The sequence below is a fragment of the Pristiophorus japonicus genome, chromosome 17 (assembly GCF_044704955.1).
Source record: "Pristiophorus japonicus isolate sPriJap1 chromosome 17, sPriJap1.hap1, whole genome shotgun sequence".
Lineage (NCBI taxonomy): Eukaryota > Metazoa > Chordata > Chondrichthyes > Pristiophoridae > Pristiophorus > Pristiophorus japonicus.
Genome location: NC_091993.1, coordinates 126,886,829 through 126,907,409, shown reverse-complemented (window position 1 = coordinate 126,907,409; position 20,581 = coordinate 126,886,829). Strand labels below are relative to the sequence as shown.

Below are 20,581 nucleotides of genomic sequence, written 5' to 3'. Positions count from 1 at the left end.
CTTACTTCCTGCTTTAGCTCGTGCCCTGCAAGCTGTTGAAATATGGTCTCGCTTCTGGCAGTGAAAACACTTTGTGTTTCTGTGTTGGCAGGGCTGTGGTGAGTGATTTCCATTGCAGTGATAAACATTCACTGGACTGCTCTCCCCGACATGCTTTTGATTGGGTGTCTCAGCTTTAGGTTTGGCCGTGGTTTTGTGACTGTAGACCTCAGCTGCACTCGACACTTGAGTTGGACGGGGCTCCCTCGCGTTCTTAGACACTCTCTCCATAGATTGGGCAATGTTGCACGCTATGTCAAGCGTTAAGTTCGGAGTGTTCAGTAACTGGGACTGTGTGTGCTCATCCACCATACCACACACAAACTTATATCGCCACGCACGATCCAAACATGTGCCGACGTTACAATGTAAGGACAGGTTCTGAAGAGCTACAATGTGCTCACTGACGCTTTCACTTTTATTCGGTTTCTGGTTCCAAACTCGTAGCTCTCCGCTATTTCTAACGGCTTTGGGTCAAAATGGTCCGAGTTTCTCGACAATATCTTCAAACCACGCATCCTTCGCTTTCCCTGGTGCGAGTAGGTTTATCGATGTTCCCTAGATATCTGGCCCCAGCTCTGTTAGAAACATTGCTTTTTTTCGCTCACCAATTACTTTATTTTGAGCTTGAACTTTATTACAACAGTGACTACACTTCACAAGTACTTCAACTTCACAAGTACTTCATTGGCTGTAAAGTGCTTAGGGACATCCAGTAGTTGTGAAAGGCGCTATAGAAATGCAATTCTTTTTTTTAACACTCTCATCTGCACCTTTGGCCTCAATAATGTTACTGGCCCCCAAAGAAATCTCCATCCGTTTGGTGCAAGAACTGAACGGTTGACGAGCTCGCTCATACACGCCGAGGCTGCCGATGAATCCCGTAGGCGTGGCCGAGATTGTCCCGACCCCGTGGAACAGTGACTCCGCACGTTACCCGTGTACCTGTGAGAGTCAGCGTCGCTGTTGCCGTGGATACAGACACGCGACGGTGAAGCACAGACCATTCTGCGTCAGTATTAACGGTAAAACATCGCACAGATTCCCCTTACACTTGTCCACTCGACGGTTGAACACTATGGGCTAGACTTTCCCGAGAGCCCCTGACCGCCCGATTGCCTGCTCAGAAAAACCACGAACATTTGGTAAGTAACGCTGGCAAAAGTGTACACTTTTATGTTAAAACGAATTAAAACTAATCGCCCGGCGAGAAAATGGGCCTTGCAACTTTATTCTCGGCGGTTTTCTCGGCGGTTAAGGTGAAACTAAGTAAAACGGACGGTTTAAAAAAAATTTAGCCTGAGGCTACAGTTGGGCCTAGGGAGGGGGGAAAACTTTTTTAAAAAATCACAAAATAACACGTACAAAGCTTTCCCAAGATACTTTTATACCTAATCATCGTTTTAAAATCAAAAACAAATATATAAAGTACTTTTAACTTTCCTTTCTTTGCAGAGTACATACCTACCGCCCTGTTTAAACAGCTTTCACAGGGCGGTTTCCTCGGCGATCTGGACGGGCTTTCGTTGAGGCCAAACTTACGCTCTGGCGATTTTCTCGGCTTTGCACGTCGGCGGTTTGGTCCTGGCGGGCGTGTTCAGATTTGGGCAATATCCCTGAAAAACTAAGGGGGAAACATTCGCCGGGCGGAAAAAGAACTGTACCGCTGAGAACCCGCCGAGAATGATAGGAAAGTCTAGCCCTGTGTTCTTCCGTGATCCCTAATAATGGCTTTGGGACCCCAGTGGGTCACAATGTAATATCCTCGGGTAGGACGACTGAAGGACAGAGACTTGGAGTTGCCAGTCCATGTGCTGGCTTTATTGGGCCTGGGTGAACTGAGCGTGCTCAGACCAAACCATGTGATAATACATTCACCATCATAGGCAGTCCCTCAAAACGAGGATGACTTGCTTCCACGCCAAAAAGGGATGAGTTCACAGGTGTTTCAATGAAGGATCTAATATTCCAGATCCCGAACTACATGTTGGAGGGTGGAAGATGCCAGTGCGTGGATTTTTTTAATGTCTGGTGACCGATACACACCAGCCACCACACGGGCTTGACAGAGCTAGGCCTTGGTCCAGGGGCAAGGGTTAACCAAGACGACTGGAGACCAGCTCTGCTGCACGGACCCAGTGCGCGCACATATCGCAGTGTGGGCTGGGCCCGTGCTGCCCCTGACCCCGAACTCACGCCTCTCCTGGGCTCCGATCACATCCCTCCACAATCTCTCGTCGCTCCTGCTGTATCTCCCCACGCTCCAATCACCGAGCTGGACCTTGATGACGACCCTCTTCGCTGCCGTCATACTGTAATACATTACAGGTTTAACTATTTCTGTTGGGCAAGGGTACTAAGGATTACAGAACCAAGGCGGGTGGATGGAGTTAAGAAACAGATCAGCCACGATCTAATTGAATAATAATAATAATAACTTTTATTTATATAGCGCCTTTAATGTAGTAAAACATCCCAAGGTGCTTCACAACAATTTTACAACACGTTGGATATTGACCATTCAGGGAGAGAGAGAAAAAGCGGGAGAACGAAGTGTCATCATCATAGACGGTCCCTCGAATGAGGATGACTTGCTTCCACACCAAAAGGGATGAGTTCATAGATGTTTCAATGGAGGACCCGATATTCCAGTCCTGAACTCCAGGGATGGAAGATGCCTGTGCGTGGATTGTTTTAACGTGTGGTGGCCGTTGCACACCAGCCACCACACGGGCTTGACAGAGGTAGGTCTTGGTCCAGTGGCAAGGCTTAACCAGGACGACTGGAGACCAGCTCTGCTGCACGGACCGAGTGCGCTCACATATCGCAGTGTGGGCTGGGCCCGTGCTGCCCCTGGGCCCACGGCTCTTCTCGGCCCTGCAACCTCATTTGCTGCACCTCCGCTACGATCACTCGCTGCTCCTTTGCCATGTATTAGTGTACCGAGAGCCTGCCGCAGCTCCCAGGCAGGATGAATGCATCATGCAAACTTTCAGCAAATCCTGATTACAAGGGAGGATTCTTCGCATGTTGTCATTGTAATGTCTGTAAGCTTGTAATGTTTGTAGCTCCACACTGTGGATGTGGACGTATTGTGTACTGCAATTGCAGAGTTAATCATTAAACAGAACCAGGGCAATTCCGGAGACTTCCGAGAGAGCTGCCTGCCATGTTAGGAAGCTGTGTGTGCTGTGCTCTGTGAATATATCACAGTCACACTATGGGCCCAAGTTTCCACAGGATAAAAAACGGGCGCCCCTCCGAGCTGGGCGCTCGTTTTTCGCGCCTAAAATGGCGCCAGAAAGAAAACGCGCTATTCTCGAGTGCTTTGAAGCTCCTTGTCTGTTTGGCGCGGCGCCCAGGGGGGCGGAGCCTACACTCGCGCCGATTTTGTAAGTGGGAGGGGGCGGGTACTATTTAAATTCGTTTTTTTCCTGCCGGCAACGCTACGCGTACGCGTTGGAGCGTTCGCACACGCTCAGTGTGAAAAAAACATTGGCACTCGGCCATTTTTGTAGTTCTTTGTAGCTGTTTAATTTTTGAACATTTTTTAATAAAATCACATTGCCATCAGCACTGAGGCTACCCTTCTCACTGTCTCCTTCCCCTCCCTCCCCTCCGCGGCAACAAGCCGCTGTCTCCTTCCCCTCCCTCCCCTCCCTCCATGGCAACAAGCCGCTGTCTCCTTCCCCCCACCCCCTCCCGCTCAGCGGCACGAACGGCTGCAGAATTCTCCCTGGCTGAAGCACTTTCACACAGGTAGGAAGATGGTTTCTTTAATCTTTTCTTTGCTTATAAATGTTTATTCAGGTTGGATTTATTTGTATAATATTTGTATAAGTATAAATAAGGATTTATTGTAGAATTTAATGACTTCCCTTCCCCCCCCCCCCCCCCCCCCACCTCGTTCTGGACGCCTAATTTGTAACCTGCGCCTGATTTTTTAATGTGTAGAACAGGTTTTTTCAGTTCTACAAAAATCTTCACTTGCTCCATTCTACTTTAGTTTGGAGTACGTTTTCACTGTGGAAACTTTCAAATCAGGCGTCAGTGGCCGGACACGCCCCCTTTTGAAGAAAAAATTCTGTTCCAAAGTAGAACTGTTCTACCTGACTAGAACTGCAGAAAAAAAAATGTGGAGAATTGCGATTTCTAAGATAGTCCGTTCTCCACCAGTTGCTCCTAAAAATCAGGCGCAAATCATGTGGAAACTTGGGCCCATAATCTGGACAATTAAAGAGTGGTCGCCCTTTCTGTTCAAGAAGTTGAGTGGGTTAACCATCGGAATTCACAAAGCAGCATGGATGGCAACTATTGCTTCCTGCACTTTGGGACACTAAGCGATGCAATAAAACTGAATGGCCCCATCTTACTGCTGTCTTTTTGTGATGCCAAATTGGATGAATTTCCCAGCTCTCTGGGAGGGGAGAGTGTCAGTTACAAATACACGCCCTGATGGCACCGTGGCTGATATTACACTGTACTCCCTGGCTGCCTGAAATGAGACAGTGGCATAAACTTTGAATGCAGTTGTGACCTTCCTCCTTCATGCAGTAGTTGGCACAGTTCCCCTATCGCCTCTTTGGTGATGCGCATTTTCTAACTGACCTCCCCACTAAGGTCTTCCTAGGACCTGTGTGACCTGTAAATTCCTTGGGGAGGGTAATATCTCGAAGAGTGCATCCTCCTCATCCTGCCTCCCCTTCTTTTCCCCACCATCTCCTACTGCTCCACTTCCTCCACTACAATGACAAAGAGTATTGGGAATCCTATACCTGGTCCTCAGAACCCCTCACTGTGCGCGAGGGAAAAAATATCCTAGGGGTTTCATAGTCCCACATTCAGTCAAAGGCCAGTCCAGCAGTATTTAGGTCAAATGCCAATAATTCATCGTCAAAGTTTCTGCCCTCTTTAGGCTCAAACGCTCCTGACTTCCACCAGTCTCAGTTGATCCTGATAACAGGTACACCTTGTATATCCTGTTCTAATTTACCCCTGGTGCATTTCAAAGCTTTCTTTGTGGCATTTCAATATACCAATGCCACTGCCCCTTATTTACAAACATTTAAAATAGCTCCATGGGGACTTGGCAGGCAGGAGGCCGAGACGGTGATTGGGCACTCGAGCTGAAAACCAGAGGAGATGGCTGCTGCACCAATTCACAGGCCAATAAATCGGGATTCACCAATTCTGCACCACAGGAATGTCAAAAGCAGCAAGGAATGTTGAGGCCAGTGCATTTGGCTTTTGGATATCACCAGCTCCTAATGCTTGGATCACATGCAGCCAGCAGCACAAGAACAGCATCAAAACAGCACAAGTGCAAAGTTCAATGAAAACTACTTTCTTTTCTTCATTCAGGTAAAGTAAACAGTTGATATGGTGGCATTATTACAAAATATACAACAGGACATCATTTCTGTAGTTTTTACAATTGCAACATACTGGCCACGGATTTCATAAGGTTTGAATTTTCTTAGAATTTCAGAAATAGGAACCTTTTCCTCAGCAGCTCGTCGGGTCTTGTCAACTATCCATCCATGTCAGCTTTTCCAAACCATCTTTAAATGCTGTTCGAATTTCATGAATCATTTCTTCTGCTACATTGCCCTGCAGTACAGGCACGCTGTTGGTGATTTTGTGTGTGTGTAATGAATATACAGTATGTGTTATCCCAGCCCCCCCCACACACCCGAGTCCTGTCTCTGTTTATACACCACTCGCTCTCGCACTCACCCAGCTGTGAAGATGCCGGGAGCCGGTGTGTGTCGGTCCTGAAAACGCAGGGACTTTGCACCGGGTGAGTCCGGGCTCCCGTTGGGAAAGGCTCGGGAAATGTCAGCCCAGGGCCGGGCTAACCGGGGCAGAGGATGGGGCCGGGCCTGACACCGCAACACTGATGTTTAGGGGCAGCAGACTGCATTGGAAATGTAAAAGTGGTTAAAGGCTTGGGTCTGAAGCAGCAGCCAATGTGTGCACACAGATAGACACAGTGGGAAAACTAAATAAAAAGAAATTCAAATTACATTGTAGATAATGCAATAAGGAGTATACAATAGTAAAATCAGTATCATAAAGATTAATTATAATTAAACAAAATTAAATAATATATACCAGAATTATAAATTCAGTTTAAAATTAGCAAATCAGCAATTGAATCAAATTAAATCAGTTATTAGCTGTCTTTAAGATTCATTCCCTGTCCAGTGATTCAATTAATCTGGAAGAACCAATCACCGTCCTCCATCCTTGTGATGTCATAATTTTATAACTTTTTATTTAGCATTTTGTGGTGTTGACAGGCCCTGTAACCGTTAGCTTATGTTTCAAACTCCCTCCAACTGCTCCAGGCTCAAGCTGCCCCTGAATGGCAGACCAGACTGCAGGGGCTGAATGGCCTCCTCCTTTTCCTACGTTCCCAATGCAGGGCCCCTGTCTCAGTGAACGAGTGATCGGGTGTTGTGGAGGGCGTGGGTAATTGGGCTCCACGGAGGAACCTGAAATTCGGAAGGTTGCCTCTTGTTATATCTGTTCGATCTATCCATTTCCAACCTCGCCATTTCTACAACCTGTCTGAGTGGGAATGCTAACTGAGGCTCAGTTAGGGAGAGATAGGAACTTCCTCCGAGCCACCCAAACTTCCAGCTGGCTTAAGGACCGAGAGAGACTCCATCACATCACACTGACAGACTCGGGCGTGGGCACCCTGGGCTGAGAGGGCTGTCCTATGATGAGAGATTGGGCCTATACTCTGGAGTTTAGAAGAATGAGAGGTGATCCCATTGAAACATACAAAATTCTGAAGGGGATTGACAGGGTCAATGCTGATAGATTGTTTCTCCCTGTCTGGAGTGTCTAGAACCAGGGGAGTTTATAGAGCTTTGAGTCACCGTGACCCCAGATCTCACGATGCCGTTCCTTACACAGGAGCTGAGACCTCAACAACTCTTTATCATCATCAAAATCTGAGCAGCATTGTTGTAACATAAAACATTTAATGAACTTCCCTTTAAACGTTTGCTTGTTTTCTCGCTTCTGCGTCAGGAGGTTGTGGGTTCAAGTCCCACTCCAGAGACTTGAGCACAAAAACCTCAGCTGACACTCCCAGTGCAGTGCTGAGGGAGTGCCGCACTGTCGGAGGGACAGTACTGAGGGAGTGCCGCACTGTCGGAGGGGCAGTACTGAGGGAGTGCTGCACTGTCGGAGGGGCAGTACTGAGGGAGTGCCGCACTGTCGGAGGGACAGTACTGAGGGAGTGCCGCACTGTCGGAGGGGCAGTACTGAGGGAGTGCCGCACTGTTGGAGGGGCAATACTGAGGGAGTGCCGCACTGTTGGAGGGGCAGTACTGAGGGAGCGCTGCACTGTCGGAGAGGCAGTACTGAGGGAGCGCCGCACTGTCGGAGGGGCAATACTGAGGGAGAGCTGCACTGTCGGAGAGGCAGTACTGAGGGAGTGCCGCACTGTTGGAGGGGCAATACTGAGGGAGAGCTGCACTGTTGGAAGGGCAAACTGAGGGAGTGCTGCACTGTCAGAGGGGCAGTACTGAGGGAGTTCTGCACTGTCGGAGGGGCAGTACTAAGGGACTGCTGCACTGTCGGAGGGGCAGTACTAAGGGACTGCTGCACTGTCGGAGGGGTAGTACTGAGGGAGCGCTGCACTGTCGGAGGGGTAGTACTGAGGGAGCGCTGCACTGTCGGAGGGGCAGTACTAAGGGAGCGCCGCACTGTCGGAGGGGCAGTACTGAGGGAGCGCCGCACTGTCGGAGGGGCAGTACTGAGGGAGTGCTGCACTGTTGGAGAGGCAGTACTGAGGGAGCGCTGCACTGTCGGAGGGGCTGTCTTTCAGAGGAGACGTTAAACCGAGGCCCCGTCTGCTGTCTTGGTTGAAAGTAAAAGATCCATGGCACTATTTCGAAGAAGGACAGGGAAGTTATCCCCGGTGTCCTGGGGCCAATATTTATCCCTCAATCAACATCACTAAAAGAGGTGATCTGGTCATTATCACATTGCTGTTTGTGGGAGCTTGCTGTGCGCTAATTGGCTGGAGAGGTTTGAGAGGCACTCTGGAGACCTGCAATAAAAGACTAAGGTCACAATTACTTTGAGCTCACAGTGTTCAGTCTGACTCTTTCTCCATACACTACAATAATGACCAGATAATCTGTTTTAATGATGTTGATTGAGGGATAAATATTGGCCCAGGACAACCCTGTATATCAACATTATGTAATTTAGAACACACCTCCCTTTCAGAGATCCATCTCCTTGGTTTTAAAAATGAGTGTGGAATTATATAAGAACATAAGAAATAAGAGCAGGAGTCGGCCATTCGGCCCCTCGAGCCTGCCCCACCATTCAATAAGATCATGGCTGATCATTGACCTCAACTCCACTTTCCCGCCCGATTCCCATATCCCTTAATGCCCCGAGAGTTCAAAAATCCATCGATCTCAGCCTTGAATATACTCAACGACGGAGCCTCCACAGCCCTCTAGGGCAGAGAATTCCAGATTCGCCATCGTCTGAATGAAGAAATTCCTCCTCATCTCTGCCCTCAATGGCCGACCCCTTACTCTGAGACTGTGACCCCTGGTTCTAGAATTGTTATGTGGCGTGATGGTTAGCGGAAGCTGATTGTTTTTTTTCTAACACTCTCTGTGCAGGTCTTGGGCTCGCCTTCAACCTGCAGCCGGCGTTGACCATGATCGGCAAGTACTTCTACAAGAAGCGGCCATTGGCTAACGGGCTAGCCATGGCCGGGAGCCCGGTGATCCTCAGCACGCTGGCTCCTCTCAACCAGTACCTCTTTGACCACTACTCGTGGCGGGGGGGCTTCCTGATCCTGGGGGGGATCCTGCTCAACTGCTGCGTAGCCGGCGCTCTCATGCGGCCCATCGGACCCCAGCAAACCGGCCCGGCCAAATCGACGGAGGACGCCAAGCTCGAGGCCGGGGCCAACTCCGACCTTCTGACTGGCCAGCCCAAGGTCAAGCTCAGCATCTTCCAGACCATCAGCAAGTACATGGACCTTTCGCTCTTCAAACACCGGGGCTTCCTGATCTACCTGTCGGGCAACGTCATCATGTTCTTCGGCCTCTTCGCGCCCCTTGTCTTCCTGTCCTCCTACGCCAAGAACATGCACATTGACGAGTACAAGGCCGCCTTCCTCCTCTCCATCCTGGCCTTCGTGGACATGTTCGCCCGCCCGTCTGTGGGATTGCCGGCCAACACCAAGTGGGTAAGGCCCAAGATGCAGTATTTTTTCTCCTTCTCCGTTGTGTACAATGGCATCTGCCACATCATGATGCCCCTGGCCACCGACTACGTCGGCCTGGTGATCTACGCCATCTTCTCCACCTTCGCCTTCAGCATGCTCAGCTCCGTCCTGTTCGAGGCCCTGATGGATATGGTGGGGGCACAAAGGTTCTCCAGCGCGGTGGGGCTGCTCACTATCGTGGAGTGTTGACCCATGCTACTGGGTCCCCCGCTCCTAGGTAAGGTGTGTGTGTGTGTGTGTGAGTGAGTGTGGGTGTGTGTGAGAGTGAGTGTGGGTGTGTGTGAGAGTGAGTGAGTATGTGTGTGTGTGAGTGTGGGTGTGTGTGAGAGTGAGTGAGTATGTGTGTGAGTGAGTGTGGGTGTGTGTGAGAGTGAGTGAGTATGTGTGTGTGTGAGTGTGGGTGTGTGTGAGAGTGAGTGAGTATGTGTGTGAGTGAGTGTGGGTGTGTGTGAGAGTGAGTGAGTATGTGTGTGTGAGAGTGTGAGTGTGTGTGAGAGTGAGTGAGTATGTGTGTGAGTGTGGGGGGTGTGTGTGAGTGAGAGTGTGGGTGAGTGTGGGTATGTGTGAGAGTGAGTGAGTGAGAGTGTGAGTGTGTGTGGGTATGTGTGAGAGTGAGTGAGTGAGAGTGTGAGTGTGTGTGAGTGAGAGTGTGAGTGTGTGTGAGTGTGGGGGTGTGAGTGTGTGTGAGTGAGAGTGTGTGTGTGTGTGTGTGAGAGTGTGAGTGTGTGTGAGTGAGAGTGTGAGTGTGTGTGAGTGAGAGTGTGAGTGTGAGTGAGTGTGTGAGAGAGTGTGAGTGTGTGTGAGTGAGAGTGTGAGTGTGTGTGCTCGAGCTGCATTCGAACGCGGGTTGGTTGGGAAGCCGGCAGCTCGGGCAGCCTGTTGTGGGAGTGATGAGCGCTAACCGGATGCAGCGAGTATAAGCTGCTGTCCACACGGTCCGCAGCAGCAATCTGCCTTAAAGCTTCAGGTCTGCGAAAAAGAAGCTGCTTTGGAAAATGAACTGGAACTTAGACTAGTTGTTCAGAAACAGAAAGAGCAGCTCAAAAGCACACTAGTTGATATATACAAAAAATTCCACTTCTAACTAAAATAGTCTATTAAAGGGACGTTGTTGATGGTGGCCTAGACCCTGGTCGCCATTTTGGGCGTTGGCAGGAACATTGGCAGGACCCAGGTACAGAGGAGTGGGAAAGTTGGGGCGGATGAGCAGCAAGTGTTTGTGGCGAGATGCAGTGAATGTTTATGGCGGAGGAGCGGCATGAGGTCATGGCGGAGGTGCGACAGATGAGGGTATGGGGCCCAGAAGAGGCGAGGGCCCAGGGGCAGCACGGACCCAGCCCACACTGCGATATGTGTGCTCACTAGGTCTGTGCAGCGGAGCAGGTCTCCAGTAGTCCTGGTTAATCTTGCCACTGGATCAAGACCTAGCTCTGTCAAGCCCGTGTGGTGGCTGGTGTGCAACATAGAAACATAGAAAATAGGTGCAGGAGTAGGCCATTCGGCCCTTCGAGCCTGCACCGCCATTCAATGAGTTCATGGCTGAACATGCAACCTCAGTACCCCATTCCTGCTTTCTCGCCATACCCCTTGATCTCCCTAGTAGTAAGGATTACATCTAACTCCTTTTTAAATATATTTAGTGAATTGGCCTCAACAACTTTCTGTGGTAGAGAATTCCACAGGTTCACCACTCTCTGGGTGAAGAAGTTTCTCCTCATCTCGGTCCTAAATGGCTTACCCCTTATCCTCAGACTGTGACCCCTGGTTCTGGACTTCCCCAACATTGGGAACATTCTTTCTGCATCTAACCTGTCTAAACCCATCAGAATTTTAAACGTTTCTATGAGATCCCCTCTCATTCTTCTGAACTCCAGTGAATACAAGCCCAGTTGATCCAATCTTTCTTGATATGTCAGTCCCGCCATCCCAGGAATCAGTCTGGTGAACCTTCGCTGCACTCCCTCAATAGCAAGAATGTCCTTCCTCAAGTTAGGAGACCAAAACTGTACACAATACTCCAGGTGTGGCCTCACCAAGGCCCTGTACAACGGTAGTAACACCTCCCTGCCCCTGTACTCAAATCCCCTCGCTATGAAGGGCAACATGCCATTTGCTTTCTTAACCGCCTGCTGTACCTGCATGCCAACCTTCAATGACTGATGTACCATGACACCCATGTCTCGTTGCACCTCCCCTTTTCCTAATCTGTCGCCATTAAGATAATAGTCTGTCTCTCTGTTTTTACCACCAAAGTGGATAACCTCACATTTATCCACATTATACTTCATCTGCCATGCATTTGCCCACTCACCTAACCTATCCAAGTCACTCTGCAGCCTCATAGCATCCTCCTCGCAGCTCACACTGCCACCCAACTTAGTGTCATCCGCAAATTTGGAGATACTACATTTAATCCCCTCGTCTAAATCATTAATGTACAATGTAAACAGCTGGGGCCCCAGCACAGAACCCTGCGGTACCCCACTAGTCGCTGCCTGCCATTCTGAAAAGTACCCATTTACTCCTACTCTTTGCTTCCTGTCTGCCAACCAGTTCTCAATCCACGTCAGCACACTACCCCCAATCCCATGTGCTTTAACTTTGCACATTAATCTTTTGTGTGGGACCTTGTCGAAAGCCTTCTGAAAGTCCAAATACACCACATCAACTGGTTCTCCCTTGTCTACTCTACTGGAAACATCCTCAAAAAATTTCAGAAGATTTGTCAAGCATGATTTCCCTTTCACAAATCCATGCTGACTTGGACCTATCATGTCACCTCTTTCGAAATGCGCTGCTATGACATCTTTAAAAATTGATTCCATCATTTTACCCACTACCAATGTCAGGCTGATCGGTCTATAATTACCTGTTTTCTCTCTCCCTCCTTTTTTTAAAAAGTGGGGTTACATTGGCTACCCTCCACTCCATAGGACCTGATCCAGAGTCTGTGGAATGTTGGAAAATGACTGTCAATGCATCCGCTATTTCCAAGGCCACCTCCTTAAGTACTCTGGGATGCAGTCCATCAGGCCCTGAGGATTTATTGGCCTTTAATCCCATCAATTTCCCCAACACAATTTCCCGACTAATAAGGATTTCCCTCAGTTCCTCCTTCTTACTAGACCCTCTGACCCCTTTTATATCCGGAAGGTTGTTTGTGTCCTCCTTAGTGAATACCGAACCAACGGTCACCACGCGTTAAAAAAATCCACGCACAGGCATCTTCCACCCCCTCAATTGGAGTTCAGGACTGGAACATCAGGTCCTTCATCGAAACACCTGTGAACTCGTGGAAGCAAGTCATCCTCGTTCGACGGACCGCCTGTGATGATGAGTATGTGTGTATAAGTGTGTGTGTGTGTGTGGGGCGGACTGGTTGGGCTAGATGCTCTTTAACTGTCTGCCAATAGTAAGGAAGGACATTAGCTTGGATGATGTGGAATCTGTATGGGTAGAGCTGTGGAATACCAAAGAGCAGAAAACGCTCGTGGGATTTGTGTACCGACCACCAAACAGTAGTTGTGAGGTTGGGGACAGCATCAAACAAGAAATTAGGGATGCGTGCAATAAAGGTACAGCAGTTATCATGGGCGACTTTAATCTACATATAGATTGGGCTATTAGCAACAAACTAGTAGCAGTACAGTAGAGGAGGATTTCCTGGAGAATATTAGGGATGGTTTTCTAGACCAATATGTTGAGGAACCAACTAGAGGGCTGGCCATCCTAGATTGGGTGATGTGTAACAAGAAAGGACTAATTAGCAATCTTGTTGTGCGAGGCCCCTTGGGGAAGAGTGACCAAAATATGATAGAATTCTTTATTAAGATGGAGAGTGACACAGTTAATTCAGAGACTAGGGTCCTGAACTTAAGGAAAGGTAACTTCGATGGTTTGAAATGTGAATTGGCTAGAATAGACTGGCAAATGATACTTAAAGGGTTGACGGTGGATAGGCAATGGCAAACATTTAAAGATCACATGGATGAACTTCAACAATTGTACATCCCTGTCTGGAGTAAAAAGAAAACGGGGAAGGTGGCTCAACTGTGGCTAACAAGGAAAGTTAGGGTTAGTGTTAAATCCAAGGAAGGGGCATATAAATTGGCCAGAAAAAGCAGCAAACCTGGGAGAAATTTAGAATTCAGCAGAGGAGGACAAAGTGTTTAATTAGGAGAGGGAACATTGTATGAGAGGAATCTTGCTGGGAACTTAAAAACTGACTGCAAAAGCTTCTATAGATATGTGAAGTGAAAAAGATTAGTGAAGATAAACGTAGGTCCCTTGCAGTCAGAATCAGGTGAATTTATAATGGGGAACAAAGAAATGGCAGACCAATTGAACAAATACTTTGGTTCTGTCTTCACGAAGAAAGACACAAATAACCTTCCGGAAATACTAGGGGACCGAGGGTCTAGCGAGGAGGAGAAACTGAAGGAAATCCTTATTAGTCAGGAAATTGTGTTAGGGAAATTGATGGGATTGAAGGCCGATAAATCCCCGGGGCCTGATAGTCTGCATCCTAGAGTACTTAAGGAGGTGGCCCGAGAAATAGTGGATGCATTGGTGATCATTTTCCAACAGTCTATCGACTCTGGATCAGTTCCTATGGACTGGAGGCGGCCAATGTTACACCACTTTTTAAGAAAGGAGGGAGAGAGAAAACAGGGAAAATGAGAGAAAAAACCGGTTAGCCTGACATCAGTAGTGGGCAAAATGTTGGAATCAATTATTAAAGATGAAATAGCATCGCATTTGGAAAGCAGTGACAGGATCGGTTCAAGTCAGCATAGATTTATGATAAATCTTCTAGAATTTTTTGAGGATGTAACTTGTAGAGTGGACAAGGGAGATCCAGTGTGGTGTATTTGGACTTTCAAAAGGCTTTTGACAAGGTCCCACACAAGAGATTCGCGGGCTTAGTGCTGGGAACCCAGCTATTTACAATATAAATCAATGATTTAGATGATGGAATTGAGGGTAATATCTCCAAGTTTGCAGATGATACTAAACTGGGTGGCGGTGTGAGCTGTAAGGTGGATTCTAAGAGACTGCAGGGTGACTTGGACAGGTTAGGTGAGTGGGCAAATGCATGGCAGATGCAGTATAATGTGGATAAATGTGAGGTTATCCATTTTGATGGCAATAACATGATGGCAGATTATATCTAAATGGCGGCAGATTAGGAAAAGGGGAGGTGCAACGAGACCTTGGTGTCATGGTACATCAGTCATTGAAAGTTGGCCATGCAGCTACAGCAGTTGGTGAAGAAGGAAAATGGCATGTTGGCTTTCATAGCTAGGGGATTTGAGTATAGGAGCAGGGAGGTCTTACTGCAGTTGTACAGGGCCTTGGTGAGGCCACACCTGGAATATTGTGTTCAGTTGTGGTCCCCTAATCTGAGGAAGGACGTTCTTGCTATTGAAGGAGTGCAGCGATGGTTCACCAGACTGATTCCCGGGATGGCAGGACTGACATATGAGGAGAGACTGGATAGACTGGGCCTTTATTCACTGGAGTTTAGAAGAATGAGAGGGGATCTCATAGAAACATAAAATTCTGACGGGACTGAACAGGTTAGATGCAGGAAGAATGTTCCCGATGTTGGGGGAGTCCAGAACCAGGGGTCACAGTCTAAGGATAAGGAGTAAGCCATTTACTACCGAGATGAGGAGAAACTTCTTCACTCAGAGAGTTGTTAACCTGTGGAATTCTCTCCCGCAGAGAGTTGTTGATGCCAGTTTGTTAGATATATTCAAGAGGGAGTTCGATGTGGCCCTTACGGCTAAAGGGATCAAGGGGTATGGAGAGAAAGCAGGAAAAGGGTACTGAGGGAATGATCAGCCATGATCTTATTGAATGGTGGTGCAGGCTCAAAGGGCCGAATGGCCTGCTCCTGCACCTATTTTCGATGTTTCTATGTGTGTTCATAGGTTTATACCATCAGGACTGCTGACCAATGGTTGTGTGGCTCTTTGTCGACTGGCGCAGACATGATGGACCGAAATGGCCTTCTGCACCGTAAATTTCTATGTTTCTAGGATCAAGATCCCTAGAAAGCGGTTGGTATAAAAGGGAAAGGAAGCTATCACTTTTGCATCATAACAGAATTTTTCAGCCTAATTTCCAAACCAAGCTTGCCGAGGGAAGGAGTAAAGCTGCATGGCACTTCACACAAGCATTGAAAATAAAATGTGGAATAATGGAGCGTGGCCGTAGAAGACCACAAAACTGAGATACCCCATGTATCGCAACATTCTGCACTCCTGTAAGGTTACAAAATTTGTGCGGAAACCCCTCCCAGTGTTTGGACTCATTGGAAAGAATATTTAATTTGGAACTATCAACCCGAAAGTTTGGGATCTTAAAGTGCACAGGGAAGAAACTATGAGTTTAAATCGAATTTGGGATTTTTACATGGTAGATTGGGTCCGTGTGGAAAAGGGTGAGAACTAAAGGATGCCTGTCCCTCAAAGCAACTAGTTTTGAGTATTGAAACTGTCTGGGTATTGAAGCTAAACAAATTGTCTGGGGAATTGTGTAAACTCGAAAACCCTTCTCCCCGGGAGACATTAACATAGCAACAATCAACCCAGAGATAGCAGCCATCACCCTGAGCAAGAAACCATCCAGCATATACAGAATGACAATGGCACATCCAGCCCGCATGGAATACCCAGGCCTAGGCAGACATTGCAAATACCAAAACTAATTTTTCACGATCAAGAAACAAATTTAAAAGGTCGACACATCCGAGACAGGTTAACATTAATGGGCCCACCAAAATATGACAAAGAGATATCAAGCCTGCCAAAATTAAACAATCAGGGCTGATTTGGCGCGAAGATTAGAAGAGCTCCCAAAGTATAACTGGGGCCCTGTTTTCACGAAGTTTTATGCAATGCATTGGATGCACTACAGCAGCGTAACATCATCGAGCATCAAGAAGGGAGAGAGATCACCACAGCAGTTTTAACTAGCTTCTCCAGCCTCGCCGACACTCCCGGGGCCACACTGCCCTGCTATCGAAGAAGAAGGAAGAACATCACCACGTCAGAGAAATGGGCCCCAGTAACTCCGCACATCGCCATTGCGGCAGCAACCGACCACAGCCAACGTGGTACCGTAGAAAACACCGCGATCGGCCAACTCCGAAACCAAACTCCGCAAAGAAGAAACCGAAGATTCGAAAGTGTCCACTCTACAGTCTAGTCCTGACCACCAACAGGTGAAGCATTGTCTAAAGAGACTTTTGAAACCTATTGCTAACGAAAGAAAGTGGATACTCACCCCATAAGTCCAATACGCGCCCTACCGCACCACCCAACTGAAGACTACGCAGTGAGACGTCTTCTACGACGTTCAGGGTACGGCAAGCAGAACCTACAGAGTCCAGCGAACCCCGAAATCGTGAACCACCTTCAACTGACAATAAAGGATTGGTGAGCATAGTCCCTGTTTGCCCTGGAGTTTAACCGAATCAGAGTTAGGCATTGGGAGGTGGGAGGTGTATTATTTCTGTAACCCCTTTGAATGTGTGATATAGTGTTCTTTATTTGAATGATTACAAGTTTGACATTGTATTTTCTTGTCCTTAATAAAATCGAAGTTCTTTGCACCAAACCAGTTGTCTCATGCACTTTGGCACATCCCCCAAATAAATTCAAAGTCTAGAACCCAGGGAGTGGGAGTGATTTGAACTGCTCAGAAGTGAACCTGACCCCAGAGACCACCCCCTACATTCCACCTCACTCGGATCCATGTGATCTCCTGGGAGAGGCAAAAAATGAGGTTTAAAACCCCAGTCCAATTGGGGGAAAAAAAATTGGGAAAATTCCTCTCCGACCCATCCAGGCGATCGAGACTAGTCCAGGGGATTACTCTGGCCGTATTAGATTCCATGATGTGCTTACCATCGTGTCTGCGCCAGCCAACAAGAGGTTATCTAGTCGTGGTGGAGGTGCGGCGAATGAGGGTATGGGGCCGAGATGAGCCGAGGGCCCAGGGGCAGCACGGGCCAGCCCACACCGCGATGTGTGTGCGCACTAGGTCCATGCAGCAGAGCAGGTCTCCAGTCATCCTGGTTAATCCTTGCCACTGGATAAAGGCCTAGTTCTATCAGGCCCGTGTGGTGGCTGGTGTGCAACGGTCATCTGCAAACGTGGAGATATTACATTTTGGGGAAAAAACACAAAGGCAGAATATTATCTGAATGGCGGAAGATTAGGAAAAGGGGAGGTGCAACGAGACCTGGGTGTCATGGTACATCAGTCACTGAAAGTGGGCACGCAGGTACAGCAGGCGGTAAAGAAGGCAAATGGTATGTTGGCCTAGGGATTTGAATATAGAAGCAGGGAGGCCTTAATGCAGCTGTACAGGGCCTTAGTGAGGCCTCACCTGGAATATTGTGTTCAGTTTTGGTCTCCTAGTCTGAGGAAGGACGTTCTTACTATTGAGGGAATGCAGCGAAGGTTCACCAGACTGATTCCAGGGATGGCTGGGCTGTCATATGAGGAGAGATTGGATCAACTGGGCCTTTATTCACTGGAGTTTGGAAGGATGAGAGGGGATCTCATAGAAACGTATAAGATTCTGACGGGGCTAGGCAGGATAGATGCGGGAAGAATGTTCCCGATGTTGGGGAAGTCCAGAATCAGGGGACATAGTCTTAGGATAAGGGGTAGGCCATTTAGGACTGAGATGAGGAGAAACTTCTTCACTCAGAGTGTTGTTAACCTGTGGAATTCCCTGCACAGAGAGTTATTGAGGCCAGTTCATTGGATATATTCAAGAGGGAGTTAGATATGGCCCTTACGGTTAAGGGGATCAAGGGGTATGGAGAGAAAGCAGGAAAGGGGTACTGAAGGAATGACCAGCCATGAACTTGTTAAATGGCGGTGCAGGCTCGAAGGGCCGAATGGCCTACTCCTGCACCTATTTTCTATGTTTCTATAATACTCATCAGGAACTGGCTGGCTCCCGTGTCTAGCTCCATTGATACTGGGATGCCATTGAGGAGCACTTTCATCATTATTGGTGTATGAACTGTATAGGTGCTCCACATGAACTCGCTGAATTTCAGCTTCCAGCGATTTCCCCCAGTGTCCATTTGGCCTCGTAGGGCTTACATCGGGCCCGTCCTCCTCGTACATCAGCCTGGCTGCAGGTTTCCTGCAAATACGCACCAAGTGACCGCTGACGTTGCAATTTCTGCAGGTATATTGCTGATACCTGCAAGCTCTGGCTGTGTGTTTGCCTCCACACCTCCAACATGAGCCGTTGTTGGAAACAAAAGGTCCATTATCAGTCGATCGTCTCTGATTGTCTCTGTAACTGTCTTTAAGCGCACCATTGACAGGTGTTGATGGCCCCATTACTGGCCGCATTGTCCCTTGCGATGGCATGAATCGCCGTTCAGCTAGCCATTGTCTCTGTTGAATTCCCCCTTTGGGTTCGACTACATGCTGGGGCATGTCCAATTGCCCTTGTCTGCCTGGAGAACTGTGTACAGCGTTAACAATGTTGACTCCCTGTCCATTTGCTGCATTTAAACCAAGATTTTTGTCAGACATCATTCTGGTCTCTTTCTCCCCTGAGATAAATGTCTGGGCCATCAAAGCCGCCGTTTCCAGGGTCAAGTCTTTGGTCTCAATCAGTTTCCTGAAAACCCCAGCGTGCCCAATGCCCTCAATAAAAAAGTCTCGCAGCATCTCCGCTCTGCATGTATCTGGGAACTTACATCGGTTCGCCAGTCGCCGGAGGTCTGCCACGAAGTCTGGAACGCTTTGCCCTTTTCACCGCCGGTGTGTGTAAAACCGGTGTCTCGCCATGTGCATGCTGCTCGCCGGTTTAAAGTGTTCCCCGATCAACTTACTGAGCTCTTCAAAAGTCTTGTCCGCCGGCTTCTCTGGCGCTAGAAAGTCCTTCATCAGGGAGTACGTCCTGGATCCACAAACCGTCAGGAGATGAGCCCTGCGTTTGTCGGCCGAATCCTGTCCCAACCATTCCTTAGTGACGAAACTTTGCTGTAGTCTCTCAATAAAGTCGTCCCAATCATCACCAACACAGTACCTCTCTTCTGTGCTGCTAGTGGCCATGGTCGCGTGGTTTAAATCCCAGTTTCTCGTCGCCAATAATATGTCCTTACTATACAATACAAATGCACACGAGGCCCATACTTGAGAGAAGATCACTCTGTGACCAGTAACCTTTATTAGCCAGCACTGAAGTGAAGAAGGTGGGTGGAGCATCCCCTTTTATACCTGAAAGTCCAGGTTAGGAGTGTCTCCCACAAGTTCACCCCCTAGTGGTCAGTGTTCTCACGGTGTACAACTTAGGTCAGTTTATACTTGGGTTACAATGACTGTTGAATACATGACAATCTTAAAGGAGGAGAGAAAGGGAAAGGTTTAGGGAGGGAGTTCCAGAGCTTGGGGCCTCGGCAGCTGAAGGCACGACCACCAATGGAGTGATGGAAATCGGGAATGCTCAAAGGGCCAGAATTGGAGGAACTGCTGGATGTAAAGCAGCGGAAGAAGTGGGTTGCCGTGTGTAACACCAGAATTAGAGATCTTGGAGAGTTGCGGGACTGGTGGAGGTTACAGAGTTGAGGAGGGGCGAGGCCATAGATCCCAGTAAGAGCAGACCCTGCTACTGGGCAGATTGTGCTGCCCCCTCACTCTGTGCCCCTCCATCACAGCGACAAGTCCTTGCGCACTCTACGTGTTGAACTCAAAGGCCGAGAAATCTGATGACGTAGAACGGGTGTCCAATCTGGCAGGTGGAGTGAGCCAGATTTCCAACACCCGCCATATTGGTAAAGACATCAAAGGCAGCATCCATGCACCATGCCTGAAACAGGCGTTTGGCCCTCTGCTATGGGGCCTAAGGCCAGCCTGCGGCCCTGGTTACCGAATGACTCAGAAGACAGTGGGTGCCAGATCTGCTGAGTTTGGGAACATCAGGTCTGCTGGCGGCCTAACCCGAGGTCCTTAAAGGGGCCACTACAGGCCACCACCCAGTGAGCAGGTGTGTAAATAACACTAACCGGAATGGAAGTCGGGAGGTGCAGCAGTCCCGAGCCTCACATTGAAACCGCAAGCCGCTGATGGCCACTGCTCGCACCCCCCCTCTCCCCGATCGATAACGCGACCCCTCCTCCCGATGGCTGTCTCGCCCCTACCCCCCAGTTCCCCCCACTCCCAGTCCCCCCTCTCAGTACCCTCTCTCTCAGACCTCCTTATAGTGCTCCACCCCCTCAGT

At 48.6% G+C, this 20,581-nt stretch overlaps 1 pseudogene; it reads left to right on the top strand.

Annotated features, from left to right (window-relative positions):
- LOC139228045 (monocarboxylate transporter 1-like) overlaps positions 1–20,314 on the top strand; it is a 29,938-nt pseudogene extending 9,624 nt beyond the window's left edge.
- The last annotated feature ends 267 nt before the right edge of the window (positions 20,315–20,581 follow it).